Source organism: Anolis carolinensis, chromosome 1 (assembly GCF_035594765.1).
Source record: "Anolis carolinensis isolate JA03-04 chromosome 1, rAnoCar3.1.pri, whole genome shotgun sequence".
Lineage (NCBI taxonomy): Eukaryota > Metazoa > Chordata > Lepidosauria > Squamata > Dactyloidae > Anolis > Anolis carolinensis.
Genome location: NC_085841.1, coordinates 181,254,320 through 181,270,646, shown reverse-complemented (window position 1 = coordinate 181,270,646; position 16,327 = coordinate 181,254,320). Strand labels below are relative to the sequence as shown.

Sequence of the window (16,327 nt, the reverse complement as noted above, 5' to 3'; positions counted from 1 at the left end):
CTATAAAAAGCAGACGTTAAATTTAAAATCATAATCACTCTTAGCAAAGAGTAAGCTTCATTAAACACTTCTGATGACCACATCACATGGAGGTGAAATTGGCGGCATGTCCCAGTTCGCCTTCTCCTTTAAGATGGAGCTCACCGGCTCTTATTATATGACACTCTGCAACTTCCAGAGGCTTCCTGCGTTGCCTTCGATCAATGGGGGGAAGCCTAGCAGTGGATACTTCTCCCCATGGGATGGGAACGTGGGTGAGTCTAGATGTGCACTGCTGGAATCGCTATGATCCATGGCAATTCTGGCAGTATGTGTAAAGAGGTCATTAGTAGATATGTATAGGGTTACACCATAAATAATCTAGCCAGTGACACAGCTGGTGATAACTTCCTATGGAATATTACCTCAAGCCAACAATGTCACTTAAGCATCTTGAAAAAAAACACTTCACAAAAAAACATGTTGTAAGATCCAATAGATGGGGCAGTATTTTTGTACAAGTTTAGCACCGCTTACTGGAAATTCCAAAATCAGAAATATTCCAAAATCCAACATTCTCAACATGGGTGGCTGAGATAATGACACACAAACTTTTCTGCTTTCAGTGTACACAAACTTTGTCTCATGCACAAAATTAATACAAATATTGTATATAAAATTATCTTCAAGTTATATGTATAAGTATATGTGAAACATAAATGAATTTAGTGTTTAGACTTAGGTCCCATTGACAAGGTATCTCATTATGTATGTGCAAGTATTCCAAAATCTGGAAAAAAAACCAAAATAATTTCAAATACAGAACATTTCTGGTAGCAAGCATTTTGGATAAGGGATATTCAACCTGCATTGCCAAGTATGCCGCATGTATTAGTTTTATGTGTGTAGATCAGGGCAGATCGTGCAGCCAATGAGATATTGTTAGATTGTAACTCAGGCCCCTTCTACACTGCCATATAATCCAGATTATCAGAGGAGATAATCTGGATTTTATATGGCAGTGTAGAAGGGGCTATAGACTGTAGCCCCAATGGTAGGCAATGCTGGAATTTGCAGTTTAGCAACATCTGGATGGCCACATGATTCTCATCTCTGCTCTATTCCAGTAGCCAAAAAGGTGGTTTCACTGACATCAAATCCCCCCATTCCACAATCTCAGCTCTGGAAAGGTGGGAAACCTTTCAGAATGGGTTTCAAAGTACAGCAGACAAGTGCAGAGGAAAGGAATAGGAAGGAAACACAAATAGGCTACTTGTGTTTAGATTGGGCACTGCAGAACATTGAATGTAGGCCTAAGCACCAAATTCTAATATACTGTCCAGCTAACAGCAGAATGATATTTTAAATCCTGATTATTCCATAGTTGTTATAAACCCCAATTGCAGGTATTCCATTGAGATGATACTTGAATCTTTCATGATAGTTGTTTGACTCAACTCACCTATTGCTGTCCATGCTAGTTGTTCTACACTACTCAACTCAAATTCAACTCACCTATTGACTTATGGTGACCCATGAACTTCATGGAGTTTTCTTTGGCAAGGAATATTCAGATATGGTTTTTGCCAGTACCCACAATTCATTGGCACTTGCTCATCCAAGTATTAACTAGGATTGACCCTGCTTTACTTCCAAGATCAGAAGAGATCTAGTACCTTTAGGGTACTTTTGTATTATCAATACAAAATATTTAAGGTGTTTTTAACAGACTGTGCATCTCTTTGAGGGTCCTTGTGGCTCAAGAGACAATAAATGGCTCCAACAACAACAACACTACAATAAAAATAATATTTTTATTTTGAGGATCAAGACATTCCAAGTTACAAGAAAAGTTGCCAACTCTGGGGTATAAAAAAGTTAGCTAAAATATCCTTTGCTAAAAATAAATGCTAGGTCAAACCTCAGCATTTTCTAGCTTATTCTTTTGGCCAGAGAACAGCAGTTATCTGATATCTAGACAATTTGGAAGGAAAGGTGTCACTCCTAACATCTGGGAGCTTTTAAGACATGTACGTAAAATTCCTGGCAGCCTGATCCAGGCTGACCTAGACAGCGACACAAAATGATGATTCTAAGAGTGAATGGTTTTGCAAGCATGCACAGACTGCTTTTCCTCCTAATGTTTTTTGGCTGTTATTCATTGGAAAGTGTGTGACAGATGACTTTTGGAGGTAGAAATATGCTATCCAGTATTGGATTAATGCTTGCCAATACACTAAACTGGAATCTCATGATAATGATGAACCAACAGCATTTTCACTTGGGTCAAGAGACTGGCTAACTGGAAAATAACTGGCACTGGAAGGAAACAAGGTCACCGTAGCATTTGTTGCCAGCAAAAAAAAATGATAAAGTCAAGGTTGCAGGCATAAATAAAACTGATACATTTATCTTGTATTGTTAGCTCTGCAGAAATGGACAGAAAAGAAGGGAAGATCACAACATTAGACTGTTTAAAAAAGGAATGGAAAGGAAAGGAAAGGAAAGGAAAGGAAAGGAAAGGAAAGGAAAGGAAAGGAAAGGAAAGGAAAGGAAAGGAAAGGAAAGGAAGAGGAAGAGGAAGAGGAAGAGGAAGAGGAATTACGTTATTAAATCTTGCTTGAAGTCCTGCTAGGGCCATGGCAATTGGCTCTAAGGGAACAATTAAAGACCAGGGCTGAATGGAGTGAGAAGCAACCCCAGTGGCTGACAGGCTGTTCTTTAAGGAAGAGTAATGAAAAGTGGCATTGATGAATAGCTGATCTCGTCATCGCTTGAATAAGATGCAAATCTATAATAAATGAATTTTTGCCTTCCTCACAAAGCTGGTGGACATTGTGGGACTGCAAAACAATTGACTATAAACCCGTCAAGGGCCTGTGGTTCGGATGTTTGAGATTTTAAGATTAACCTTGTGGTGAATTTGAAATATACCTCCCTCTACCAGCAAATGCTTCCATAGAAAAAAAATAATGTAAGTTTATAAGTCTTTAGTCAAGAGGAAACAAGACATATTTTGCCAATTCCATGCAATAGGATGTGACAAGACATTCTCATGATTTTTTCATTCTGCCTTTGGAGTAAGTAAGTGGATATTGTAAAAATTCCCATACACTCCGTTGTTTGTGTTTTCTTTCATTCAATATTACCCCCACCTCTCTCTCTTGCAACCTCATCAGATGGGCAAGTTGGCCCATTGTACACTGTTTGTTCTCCTCTTTCAGGAAAGTGCCCTTTACACCATCCTGTACTTTTGGCTGGGCTTCATCTATCAAGAAGAAAACAAGTGGTGTATACCACCACCAAGGCAACACAGGAGCCTTCCCATGTTGCCTTACCAGCAGTGGGAGGAAGGCAGGTGGCAATGCTTCCTTTCGTTGGATGGAGGTCACAGAAAGTCGTGGGATGCAGGGTGTGGAGCAATGGGTTTCCCAAACACCTCACCAAGGACCCCATGGATTCACCATTTTGGAAAATCTGTGGGCCTTTGTGATGAGGTTCTCTCCCTCCCTCCCTCTCACACACATACTGTTTGCCTATCTATCTATCTATCTATCTATCTATCTATCTATCTATCTATCTATTAGGCTCCAAAATCTTTGAGGGAGCTCCTTCACTTGGCCAGCCACCTTCTCAGGCACATTTGGTGTCAACATGAGAGGAAGCCTAATAATTGTTTTGAATTTTATTTTATTTTATGTTAAAAATCTGTAAGCTGTACTCAATCCCAGTAAAAAGTAGGAGAGGGTTCAGCAGTTTGCTTTTGCCCTGGCTTACAGGGAAAAGCAACATTTTGTCATCGTCGCATTCCCCCCCCCCCCCCTCCCGCTGATGTAACCGAATGAAAGCATTTAAAACTCATTTTGGAATAATGGAAAGAAGCCAAGGGGAAAAGGGAGAAGTGGAAAACAGAGAGAGAAACAAAGAAACAGGAACAGGGGATTAACTGAGACAGTCCCTGCCAAATCAGACAGTTGGAATGTGAAACATATAGGTTGCTCATAATTATCGCACCAACAGGCAGTCCATGAAGAAGTGATACCACAATGCATCTCTGTAACAAAGCACACAATTATACACACACCCATCCTCTCACATAATATTGTGACTTTCTCCATCCATTCCTCATTTTTCACAATAACAGACATTGGCAATATGGAATCAGCACAAAGCCAACTCACTTCCCTTCTAATTTAAATAGCCACTATGCTTTATCAAGCATTTCAGAAATCTTTGGAAATTCCACTTCAAGTACTCCCATCCTCATATACCAGTAGTTCTCAATCTGTGGGTCCCCAGGTGTTTTGGCCTACAACTCCCAAAAATCCCAACCAGTTAGGATTTCTGAGAGTTGAAGGCCAAAACATCTGGGGACCCACAGGTTGAGAACCACTGCCATATATGATGTGCAGGAACACTCTTGTCCATTGAAGATACAGATTATAATACTGAAAATCTCCCATCACATTTATTATAGCAAATAAGATACTAAAGAGACAAGAACTCTAATTCACTCACAATTGATCTATGGTCTGGTAGGACTATAAACACTAGCAAAACCCTCTGAGTGATCTGAGCTAGATAGCTCAGAAAATATGCTGTGCTCAAAGGTAAGCTACATAAATTGACTATGTATTTTCCAGGTATGATTAAAATAAAAGTTCAAACATTACTGCTCACTCCACTATGCAGTACCATGTAGCTTTCTAAGGCCATCACAATAAAGCAAGAGAGAAAAATTGTAGAAGGCCAAAGGGCCACACTAGCTCCCTAGGAGAATTTGCAAAGTAACAACCTCGTCAAACGTCCTGCTGGAATCACCATGGATTATGGCGATTCCGGCAGTGCCCATCAGGGGGTGTGGGAAACCTGTCGCCCCACGCCTTGCATTGCCCAACTCACCAGTTGTCTCATCCCATGATGGGAAGCATCACCTGCTTGGTTCCTGCCCCCCCCCCCCCCGGTTAAATCAATGAATCACGAGAGTCCTCCCATATTGCCACCACTGTGACATGCACTGATTGAATTTTCCTTTTATGAGGAATGACTTCAAAAATAAAAGAAAACAAAAAAAAATCACAACAATGATAATTTAAGTAGAAGAGGACTCTTTGAGGTGCATTAGGACCGGGCTGTGGCACAGGCTGGAAAGCAAGCCAGCTGAAACAAATCAACAAATCACTCTGACCAAGAGGTCATGAGTTCGAGGCCAGCCCGGTGTCAGCGTCTTGTCTCTGTCTCTGTTCTATGTCATGGCATTGAATATTTGCCTTTATGTGTGCAATGTGATCCGCCCTGAGTCCCCTTCGGGGTGAGAAGGGCGGAATATAAATGCTGTAGATAAATAAATAAATACATTTGGGACAAATTTAGCTATCTTAATATTGTCCATACTGCGTTTATAAAATGGTTAGTAAAATGCGATAACTTGTAACTTTTTGTGTAATTGTAACATGTTACCATTGTGAAATATACAACTTTGAAATTGAGTACAGTAGAGTCTCACTTATCCAACATAAATGGGCCAGCAGAACGTTGGATAAGCGATTATGTTGGATAATAAGGAGGGATTAAGGAAAAGCCTACTACACATCAAATTAGGTTATGATTTTACAATTTTATCACCCAAACATCATGTTATACAACAAATTTGACAGAAAAAGTAGTTCAATACGCAGTAATGCTATGTAGTAATTACTGTATTTACGAATTTAGCACCAAAATATCACAATGTATTGAAAACACTGACTGCAAAAATGTGTTGGATAATCCAGAACGTTGGATAAGTGAGTGTTACTCTACTGTACATCATTTTTAAACACCCTTTATGTTGCATGCAAATTGACAGTATTTTTTCTTAGGCTCTTGAATCAGAAAAAAGACCCAAGATGATCTTCCCACTACAGGGATGGGAGATCTCAGCCACTTTCCAGGTTAGTCCACAGCAAACTTCAAAGAGTTTGCATGACAGCCCTGAATCTCATATGATCCTTTTGCTAGGTCAGAGGTCGATCCTCCCTGATGTTTCTGACCCATAGCTAGCACCAGCATAGTCAGTATAAGCAATGGTAAGGGATAATAGGATCTGTAGTCCTGGAAGGCCCGACTTATGTACCACTGCCCCAGGTGCAGCCCCTGTCCAAAGACTCTGCCAGCTCCTCTCTCTGAACTACCTCCCTTGTGTATCTCTTCTTGCAGCATTTTAATCTCCCCAACAGATAATTCCTGTTCTGTTGTCAGGCTGAAGCACTGTAAAGCATTGTCAGGCTTCCAAAAGATTAAATTTCCCAACATAAAGCTGACCTACCTCAGTGAAAAATAGCAAGAGACAGTATGTGTGCTATTGAAATTGACTGAATTCCTTGCATTTAAAAAGGAAGATTTGCTGCTGATTGGATTATAATGTGAGAAATCTCAGGTATTAATGATAAACCACATTATTGTGTGTACAGATGAATGTGCGGTCATGGGGCACATTAGTTACTAACTTTTAAATTGAGATTATTTTTCCTAATGAAAAAGCAGAAATAATCCCTTCTGGACGTGCTTCATTTTAAATACTTTCCTTCTGACGGCTACATCCCTAGTGATGACATACTGTGAAACATTTACAGTTTGTAATGTATCCTTGGTGGATATATCATATTAACCTTACCTCCCTCAAAGAGAGAGAGAGAGAGAGAGAGAGAGAGAGAGAGAGAGAGAGAGAGAGAGAGAGAGAGAGAGAGAGGGAGAAAGAGAAAGAGAGAGATGATGGTTTTTTCCTGTCTCTAAAACCCGAGCATGGGAACCTACAGAGGAATCAAGGAAACACCAATTATAGCATCAGTGGAAGTGGAATCATAAATCAATTAGTGAAATGAATAGAATTCAGGGGAAAGTGCTTCTTTTCTAGAACTCTATTATATCAGACATCCATCTAGTTTGGAGCTGACTTCTGAGAGTGAAAATGTGAAAGCTGAGAACAGAATGAGGCAAAAGTATCTGACAGTAAAGAGATCCATTTATAGTTCCACCAAATAGATAATTCTGTCAAACAATCTCTGCCTTCCTCACAATTCTCCTAAATAAGGCATAGATGTAAAGAGACATCACATACGTCCCTCATACCATTAGAGGGAAAACGACCCAAATGAGCTTTGTGACTGCAGCAGACTATAGTCTTGATCTCATCACTCCATTCAATATTTTTTCCATTATATATACATCATGAAATAGGCAAATTGAATGCATTGTTAATTCTAAACTAATGGCCTTAACAGTTTTCATCCATCAATGAAGATGTATTAACTTACATAAAGTTAATGCATCTTCATTGTCTATTCAATAATAAGCAATTCTGAAAAACAATTTGCATTATAACTAAGACAGCTCACAACAGAAAATTTTCTCCACCATGATGCTATGACATCCAAGGTGTGTGTATGTGTACATACAGATGATATCATTATCTCAACACTCTTGACAGCCTTTCCATCTTCAAGTAGCAAGTCTAGTAAAATGTTTCTGAGATATCATTCAGTCTTTTCAGAAACCACATTCTGGTATGAAATATCTCACATGTGAAATCATGCCTTATGAAAATGTATGGTGACTATTAACGACATGGACCAGGTACTACAATGGAGTGGGCGATTCTCCCACTCCAATGGACTAAATTGCATCCACTGATGTGGACAATGAAGTTATTTCCATTCCAGCCAGAAAAGTTTGGTTGAACCCAACCTTCATACCCTGCATACAACCTTCAAAGACCAGCTGCTGATCATCTCAGCATTGCTCTTCAGGATGTGGAACATACTTGACCATGTGAGTCCACACAACAGAACTCATATTTAGTGCTTGGATGTAAAGGTCACTCCCTTCTCCTATTTCTCACAAGTTGTTCCTGCTCTTGGGGGTGTTTCTACTGTGCAGAAACAACTTTCTTGCAAATGAAACAGCATTTTCATTGCAGAAAACCAACATTTCTGGACAGAAATACACAAGAAACAGTTATGTACAAACATATTTTCTGTATGGAAATGGCTGTTTTCTGTGCAGAGAACCCACATGCATTTTTGAGCCAAGTGAGTCTTTCAATGTGACTAGTCTTTCTTTGAAAATTGGCAAAATGATTTGCTGTTGCTCAGTGTAAGACTACAATTGAACCTTTGCACAGGAAATCATAGTATGACAGAAGCAGGAAAGGGGGCCAATATTTTATGTTAATAAAAATAATAACTTTTAAAATGGCCTCTAGAGGTACAACAACAGAAAAGCAAAATCATCCAGTACACCCTAGCAGAAGATGATATTATCCAGATGCAACTGTGATTTAGATGTCTTGTGTAATAAAGTTCTCAATTTGTGAGATTTTGTCAAGCAAAGTCTAAGAAGAGGCATGGTTTTCTTAAGCTGATACAGCTACCACCACCTTTGCCTCCAAAAAACTGAATTGCTCCAACAAAGAAGCTGAGCAGATGTCTTTGAAGGTAAACTGCTCCCAATCTCTGCCCAAACCGAAGGCAGAAAAGCAAAACACAATTTCTATCTTGTCTCAGTATTAATTAACCATAACAGTGAACTGTGTCCAATTTAGGCAGTCATGTAGGATATTAAAAACAGCAGAAATCTGAACAAGACTATATGTAAAAGTAATAAATTAGTAAGAAATCTATTCAGCTAACATAATTTCAAAAGCAACAGTATTCAAAGAAGCTACAACACAATTACAAAGCATCTGATGTTTGGTAGAGCTTCGAAACATTGTTTTATTGGACTACAACTCCCATGCCATGGCCAGGTTGGTTTCGGGATTCTGGGAATTATATCTGAAAAGGTAAGTTCTGAGTGTTTATATTCATCTATAAAAAAGGATTGTTTTATTGTATGTGATGGCCCTTTAAACATACAGGAGAGGCTATTCAATATTTGCTATCTGTACTAGACTGATGTATGCAAAGTCGAGGAAAGCGGCAACAAAGCCTACACAAATGGAGTAAATGGATTGCCCAAGAGAAGACATTGAGTGATCTCACATAGTTAAATTAATAGCATATCAAACTTCTGTGCCACAGAGGCAATTGATGTTTGATACGTGGTGATCCGTAGCTAACTACCATACATATTGAATGCTCACTCCATTTCTAACACTAATGTGGATTACTTGAATTTGTTATGAGAAAACGATTTCCACCCTTTTAATATTGATGTTTTAAAATAAAGTAGTATTTTCTCATCTGTTAGGAGAAACTAAACCTTGATGGTGTTTTCTGTGTACCAAACTATTAGCAGCCAAGATAAATACCTCCTAAAGCATGCCTACATGCAATAACATCTTACAACTTGTCTAAATGTTGGGAATTTCCACCTGCACATTTGGCAGTTTTACAACAGTTGCATTTTATATAGTTGATTGGACAAAGAACCTCTTCACATGGGGCATTTTTGCACTGTGTTGCTGCTTTCTTTTGCAGCAAGAACAGGGCCTGCCAGCACCATCACACGGCGCATGGCAGGCCCCAACCACATTCCTCCCAAAGTGGAGGGGAAGCAGTGAATGGTGCTTCCTCTACCACTATGGGGAGGAAAGTGTATTTCGGATACTCGCACTTTCCTCCCCTTTCCCTGTATGATGGGAAAAGGGCAGCGAGGCAATGCACATTTACCATCCTTTCTCCCATCTGATGGGGTAAAGAGGAAGGGTGCTTGGAGTGACATGAGCCACCCCGCATGCCTTCCTTTTTGCCAGCAATTGCCACCGAAAGGGCTGTGTGAAGAGGTTAAAAGTATTTCATCCCAACAGACACCTATTTTGATGTTTTTAATTGTTGTACTTTATTGGTCATGTTAGTGATTTATTGATTATTTACTGCTGTATTAACTGAAAAGTTTCTGGCTAAATTATATTATATTGTCTAGCCTTTCTTTGTATAGTGAAGTTTTATAATGCAATTTAATTACAATAATTGAAGTGTGCATGGTACTGCCCAGGTCTACGCATAATAAAAAGTGATAACTTGGGCTTCCATTTTTCTATTCCAGTTTTTAAAGCTTCAGTAATCTATGGGTTAAATAGCATTTTAAGATGTGCCCACAATGCTCTAAAATCATGGAAGGTGCAGTTTTACAAGATCCTAAGTCTCTTCTGCAAAAGGCTGTCGGTGCCTCTCCAAACGACTTTTATTAATAAAATAAACTAGAACCATGAACCAGTAGGGACCAATGACTACAGCAATGAAGAAAATGCATTTAAACCATGAAAATTAATCAATTGGAAAGTTCAAAAGTGCAGAGAGAGAGAAAGTAACATCATTCCGAATTGGCATTCAGTCAGGATTTAAATCAATAAAAGTAGGTTTATTTTTTGATGGACATTTATACTTTATTACATTATAAAGTATTTATTTTCCCTAGGCTTTATGGATGGAGTTCCTATGTAGTTTGAAGCACAAGTATTAGTGACAGAAAATGATTTTACTATTGAGCCTAGAAGCTAACGTGTACCATGATCAGGTACCATGATATGTAGAGCAGTTGTGGACTCTACAATTCTGACCAAATGATGAAAGGAGTGGAACCAATCTTATGAGAGAAAGATAGAGGTTTATGGAGTAGTGGTTTGATTATTGGATTCTGTGGAGACCATTGGATTCTGGAGACCAAGGTTTGATTCTCTGCTTGGCCATGGAAACCTATCACGTGATCTTGGGCAAGCTACACACTCTTATCCTCGAAAATCCCTATGATATAATACATTAAAAAGCCACTTCAAAGTAAACAACAACAACAACAACAACAAATAAAATTATGTAGGTTGAGGAGAACACAGATAGGAGTGGCGGTCCACCCACCCCCCGATAAACCTAGATTCATCCACTGAAGCAAAATGACTCAAGACAAGAGATATAAATGTAAGTACTTCTTCACACAAAATATCCTGTCACTGAGCCACATTTCTTAAAAATACATAGAAAGATTTCAACAAATGTTATGAATTTCTAATGATTTTTAAAATCTGAATAACATGTATGTGCTCCTTTTGCACCTGGTGTATAGCATGGACTCCAGCAGTAGAATACTGGAGGTTGAATCTAGTCCAAACTTGAGACTTTCACCAATGTTTAGATTTGGATTTTGCAGCTTGGAGTACCTTAGATTATGTCATATTTACAGCACTGTTTTCCTTCAATTTCCCCCCAGAGGAAAATAAGGCTACCTGGACTCACTGGACGTGGGTGGATTTCATTCCTCTAACTCTTCCCTCTTTGTTTCCAGCCTTTGTGTGGTTTGTTATGACATAATTCAGTACAGCCAGCCTTGCTGCCAAGTTGTGAACCTCCCCAGTAAATAGTATGCTGACAGCTCACTGTCTGCCAGCTGGAATCAAATGTCTCATAAAATATAAGGGCACTCCTAAACTGTTTATTGCTTTGGCCATTGCTGGCACAAAGCAGAAGAGCACAAAGATGTGTTTGAATGGCCACTGTAAACAAGGTAATTATCATCCGTCTGCACTTTCTTCATTTCATCTCTCTCTGAACTTGCTGCTTGAAATTCCCTACTTTCCTCATCATATGTGTAACCCTTGCTGCATAATCCTTGCTGCAGCTGACAAAGTAGACTCCTGTCTATAAAAGCTTATGATATAATAAATTTGTTGTCTTTTAAGGTGACTCGGGATTATTTTGTTGCATCATGGACCCAGCTCTCGATGTGGCAGACATACAGTTCAGCTATGCCAAATTGTCTATGTGAGCTGCTCAACATATCTGATGGGACTTGAAATGGTTTTATCTAGACTGTTTTCCAGTGTTCTTCACTTTCAATAGAATATACAGTCAGCTCTCCATATCCATAGGTATTGGACCCACAATTCAACTATTCCTGGCTTGAAAATATATGTAATAATAATAATAATAATAATAATAATAATAATAATAATAATTTATTCATTTCTATCCCACTTTTCTCCCATGGGCAAGACTCAAAGCAGCATACAGATTGCAGTTGCCAGGGCCAACAAAACATTCAATTGTGAAGTTTTACCAGTGGTTATCCGGTAGTGCCTGTTATCATTCATCTGGGAAGGTCTGACTCCACAGAAAAGTGTTAATTTGTGAACTGAAGGACAGTAAGGAGGGGGCCGATTGTACCTCTCTAAGAAGGGAGTTCAAGAGTTACAGGGCTACCACCGAGAAGGCCCTCTCTCTTGTTCCCACCAAATGCACCTGCGGTGATGATGTGATGGAGGGCCTCTCCTGATGCTCTCTGGGCTCAAATGAATTTGTAGGAGGAGGCAAAAGATAAAGGTTTTCCCCTGACATTAAGTCTAGTTGTGTCCAACTCTGGGGGTCGGTACTCATCTCCATCTCTAAGCCAAAGAGCCAGCGTTTTCCGTAGACATCTCCAAAGTCATGTGGCCAGCATAACTGTATAGTATGGTCCTTCAAGTAGGCTGGGCCCGAACCATTTAGGGCTTTGTAGGCTAAAGTCAGCACCTTGAATTGCACCCGGAAACAAACTGGAAACTAGTGTAGCCGCTTCAGGAGTGGAGTAGTTCTTTCTCTATATCTCACTCCCATAAGCAGTCTATCAGTTGACCTTTGAACCAGTTGAAGTTTCTGAATGCTCTTTTGGGGCAGCCCCATGTAGAGTGCATTACAGTAATCTAATCTGGATGTGAATAAGGCATGTACTACCATGGCCAGATTGGACGTTTCAAGGTATGGACACAGCTGGTACACAAGCTTTAACTGTGCTAAGGCCCTCCCAGCCACTGCCAACACCTGGGCTTCCAGGGTCAGCACTGAGTCCAGGAGGACCCCCAGACTGAGAATTTGCACCTTCAGGGGGAGTGTGACCCCATCGAACACAGAATACAAAAAGCAATCTTGATTTTCCACTTTATATAAGGATTATCATTTAGTATGGTGTTGTCTATACAGTGTTCCCTCACTTATCGCTGGGGTTAGGTTCCAGGACCACCTGCAATAAGTGAAAATCCACGAAGTAGGGACACTATATTTATTTCAATATTTATACATTCTTTTAGTAGTTATACACTATTTTAAGTCTTTATCAACCAATTCTGTATTGATAAATAACCTCCTTCTCCTCCCGTTGCCGCTTGGGCTCCTTTTCTCTCCCTTTGGCTTCTCCTTCCTCCCTTCCTTAGGCTTCCTTAGGCTGTAAATTGTAGTTTTTATGATTTATAATATTCTTTTAGAGTTTATTGAAAAACTGCAAAATAGCGAATCCGTGAAAAGTGAACCGTGAAGTAGTGAGGGAACACTGTAATACTGTTGAACATCCACTGACTTTGTTATCCATGGGAGTTCCAGGATCCAAACTCAGCAGATACCAACCAAGAGCCCACTGTATGTTCATACTGGCAGAAAGAAGACTTCGGCAGGGTTACCCACAGATAAATGGGTATAAGTATGGAAGCTGAAATTGAGTTTACCAGATTCTCTTGTGTGAACTGAGCACAAGATTTACAGTGGTTATTTCTTGATGAAAGTGTCCTGTCTTTGCTGAAGAGATCTTGAACAATATTGGCCTCAAGCATACCTGCAGAACACATCAACCAATTGATTCTTTTTTTCTTTGTCTAAATATTTCTAATACCTTACACAGAACTTGAAGTCTTCCATCTCACTGGTTTTCATTGTTCCCAACTCTCTCATTTGCAGGGCCACAGTATCCCATGACTAGGTTGGGTCTGTCCCATTTGGAATCACCAGAATGCAATCTATATTGTAGGTATTTTGGACTAAACCATCAATCCCAGATAGCATGGCCAATGGTCAAATATTTTAGAAATAACAGTAGAGGACATCTAGAAATCATCACATGAAGGGGGTGCATTATACTACAAAATCCAATTATCTGGCTAAAATGCAAATACATATTATTATGTTAATATATTTTATAAAATCTGACATGTCTGAGTATCTGTGCTAGAAATAAGCAGCAAGAAATAAGATTATAGGAATCAGGTTGATAGTGTCATGGTAACATGCTGGTACAAAACCAACTTAATTTAATTTCAAGAATCTTATAATATCCCACCAAAACAGCAAAATCTTACATGTGTTTTCAAGAAATTCCCTACCTTTGAGGACAGCAAGGTTTTGTTTTGTTTAATTGGAACACTGCTCAGTGAATTCAACACTGCTGCCAACTGTGGTTTGGCATCTACCATATCCAAGAAAATGATATGCAAATGATGTTAATTACATGCAATTAAAATATCTAAATTAGCTAGCAGCAGCCCTCTAGCATGCCATCCATTTCCCAGGTGACTCTCAGTGAGATGCCAGACTTTGCCACAGCCACAGCTTGTGCAGAAACATCCCCTTATCATGTGCAAAAAGAGCCTTCCAAGGCAGGAGTGTTTGCTACAGCGAAACAAATCTAGACCTGAAAGGATATGGCAACGTTCCACACTGTAGTCTGATTGCATTAGGCTGAGCATGGCAAAAGAAATAAATATTTAGACAGAGAAGATGATACCCTGAACACATCGAAGTGTCAGTTCTGATAAGTGACAACTAGAGAGAGAAAATCTCCCTCCCTTCCTGCCATTCCCTCTCTCGGCTCATATGAAACCCGCCAGCTCTCATCCAGATGGTGTGTTGAGAGCTCTCTCTCATTTTCTCATGTTCTTGCTAGAAAGCTTAAATTCCACACCCAATCTAACACATTATTTGTATGCCTCTATCCCTTGATTCACGTATCAATGACAAGGAATCTATTACAGACCTTGCAATCTTTCTTACAGGTTATTAAAACACATATGCACAGAGTAAGGAATTAAGACTTTTGTGATGGCAGGCCAACAAGTAACTAAAACGACTCAAAATCCTAGGCCTAGCACTAGTACATTTTACACTTAAATGGTGACAGACCAATGTTAAGAAGTCTCAATTCAAGAACAAGATGCAAAAGCCAGTAATAATAACAGCATGTTTTTGAACATCACACCCCCACCCCCAACAGTAATTTTGTCTCACTTGTCTCGTAGAATCTAGAACCATGTTTAGGAACTTGTATTGGGTTTGGCCTATTTAATACCAGTGAGTACTAAAGATCAGAAATCACAAGAAATTATGACATGTGATGAAATACAACTGGCCACAAAAACCTAAAACCTATGTTAGATATTTCTTCTTCCCAGTTAGTCCCTAAACTCTGCCTAGAAGAACAGTTAGGTCTACAGCAACCTAATCTCTGGTTAGTCCAGCTTTCCCAAATAACATACCAGCTAGGATTTTCACCCCATCTATTTTCCCTACATAATTGTGCTAGGAAACATTCAAACAAAGATTTCTGGATATCAGAGCACAAACAGATATAACTTTGCATCTCTAAACTGGTTAGCCAAAAATAAAACATTTGGCACAGAAAAGAACATCAGGATGAACCTCATGCATGAACAGAGAATAGCTTTTACCAGAACTAGATTCAAGCAATTTAATTCTATGGTAAGAACAGGACAATTTCTTACCATGAAAAAAAAATGCATCTGTGGTGCACCAGCCATAGGGGACATTGTGCATACTTTGCTTAATTGTTGTCTATATGTCAAGGTGAGATCCCAATATTTACAACTGCTTTTCGTTAGAACAACCAACTGGGATCCAATTGCCAAATTGTCTTATTTTCTTTCTGGGGAGAATCTACACTTAGTCTGCTTCATAGCCAAATTCATTATAAAAGCCGCCCACCTGAGAGATCTCCTTATCTCACAAAATGGTGTCCCTTGTCATGGTGACAAACTTCTCGAAATTCTCTGACTGATTCTTTTACACTAGTCACTCTACTCCCCCTGCTTTCATCTTGTAATTTAATCCTATTTTACCAAACTTATTATTTAATCAAGGTTTATGGTGTTTTAAGTTAGTTTAGTTAACTATTAGAGGGGTTTTAGGCTAGTGATTCATGTCTATTTGTCTGTGTTTTTTTTTTTTTGAGGGGGGAGTGTCTTTTATTGTTTATATGGTCAGTGGACTGATAAATAAACAGATCTATCTATCTATCAGTTAGTCCCAAAGGTGCTACTGGATTCCTTTTTGTCTTTTAAAATATTTTTTAAAAATACTAACTGTAGTATTTCAAGACAGAATTCATTTACGCTAATCATCTTCCTAGCTTCGTCTTTTTCATTGTATGGGTATCTCTGCTGATGTTAGCATAGAGCGCCCATAATAGCCAAGAGCTCTTCTGGAGTACTGTGACTGTCCAGGAGCAGCAACAGTGACACAGGCCTAATTTATTTTTCCTTTGCTGATGACCACAGGGAAAAGGGATAGTGCCAGTGGCCCATGTGATTATTATACTGGTTTGTATTGGATCAGTTCAT

General features: G+C 39.2%; 1 protein-coding gene across 5 annotated transcripts in view; it reads right to left on the bottom strand.

Annotated features, from left to right (window-relative positions):
* The window catches only part of erbb4 (erb-b2 receptor tyrosine kinase 4), a 1,019,841-nt gene that overhangs the window by 694,905 nt on the left and 308,609 nt on the right, over positions 1–16,327 (bottom strand). The gene's annotated exons all lie outside the window — the stretch shown is intronic.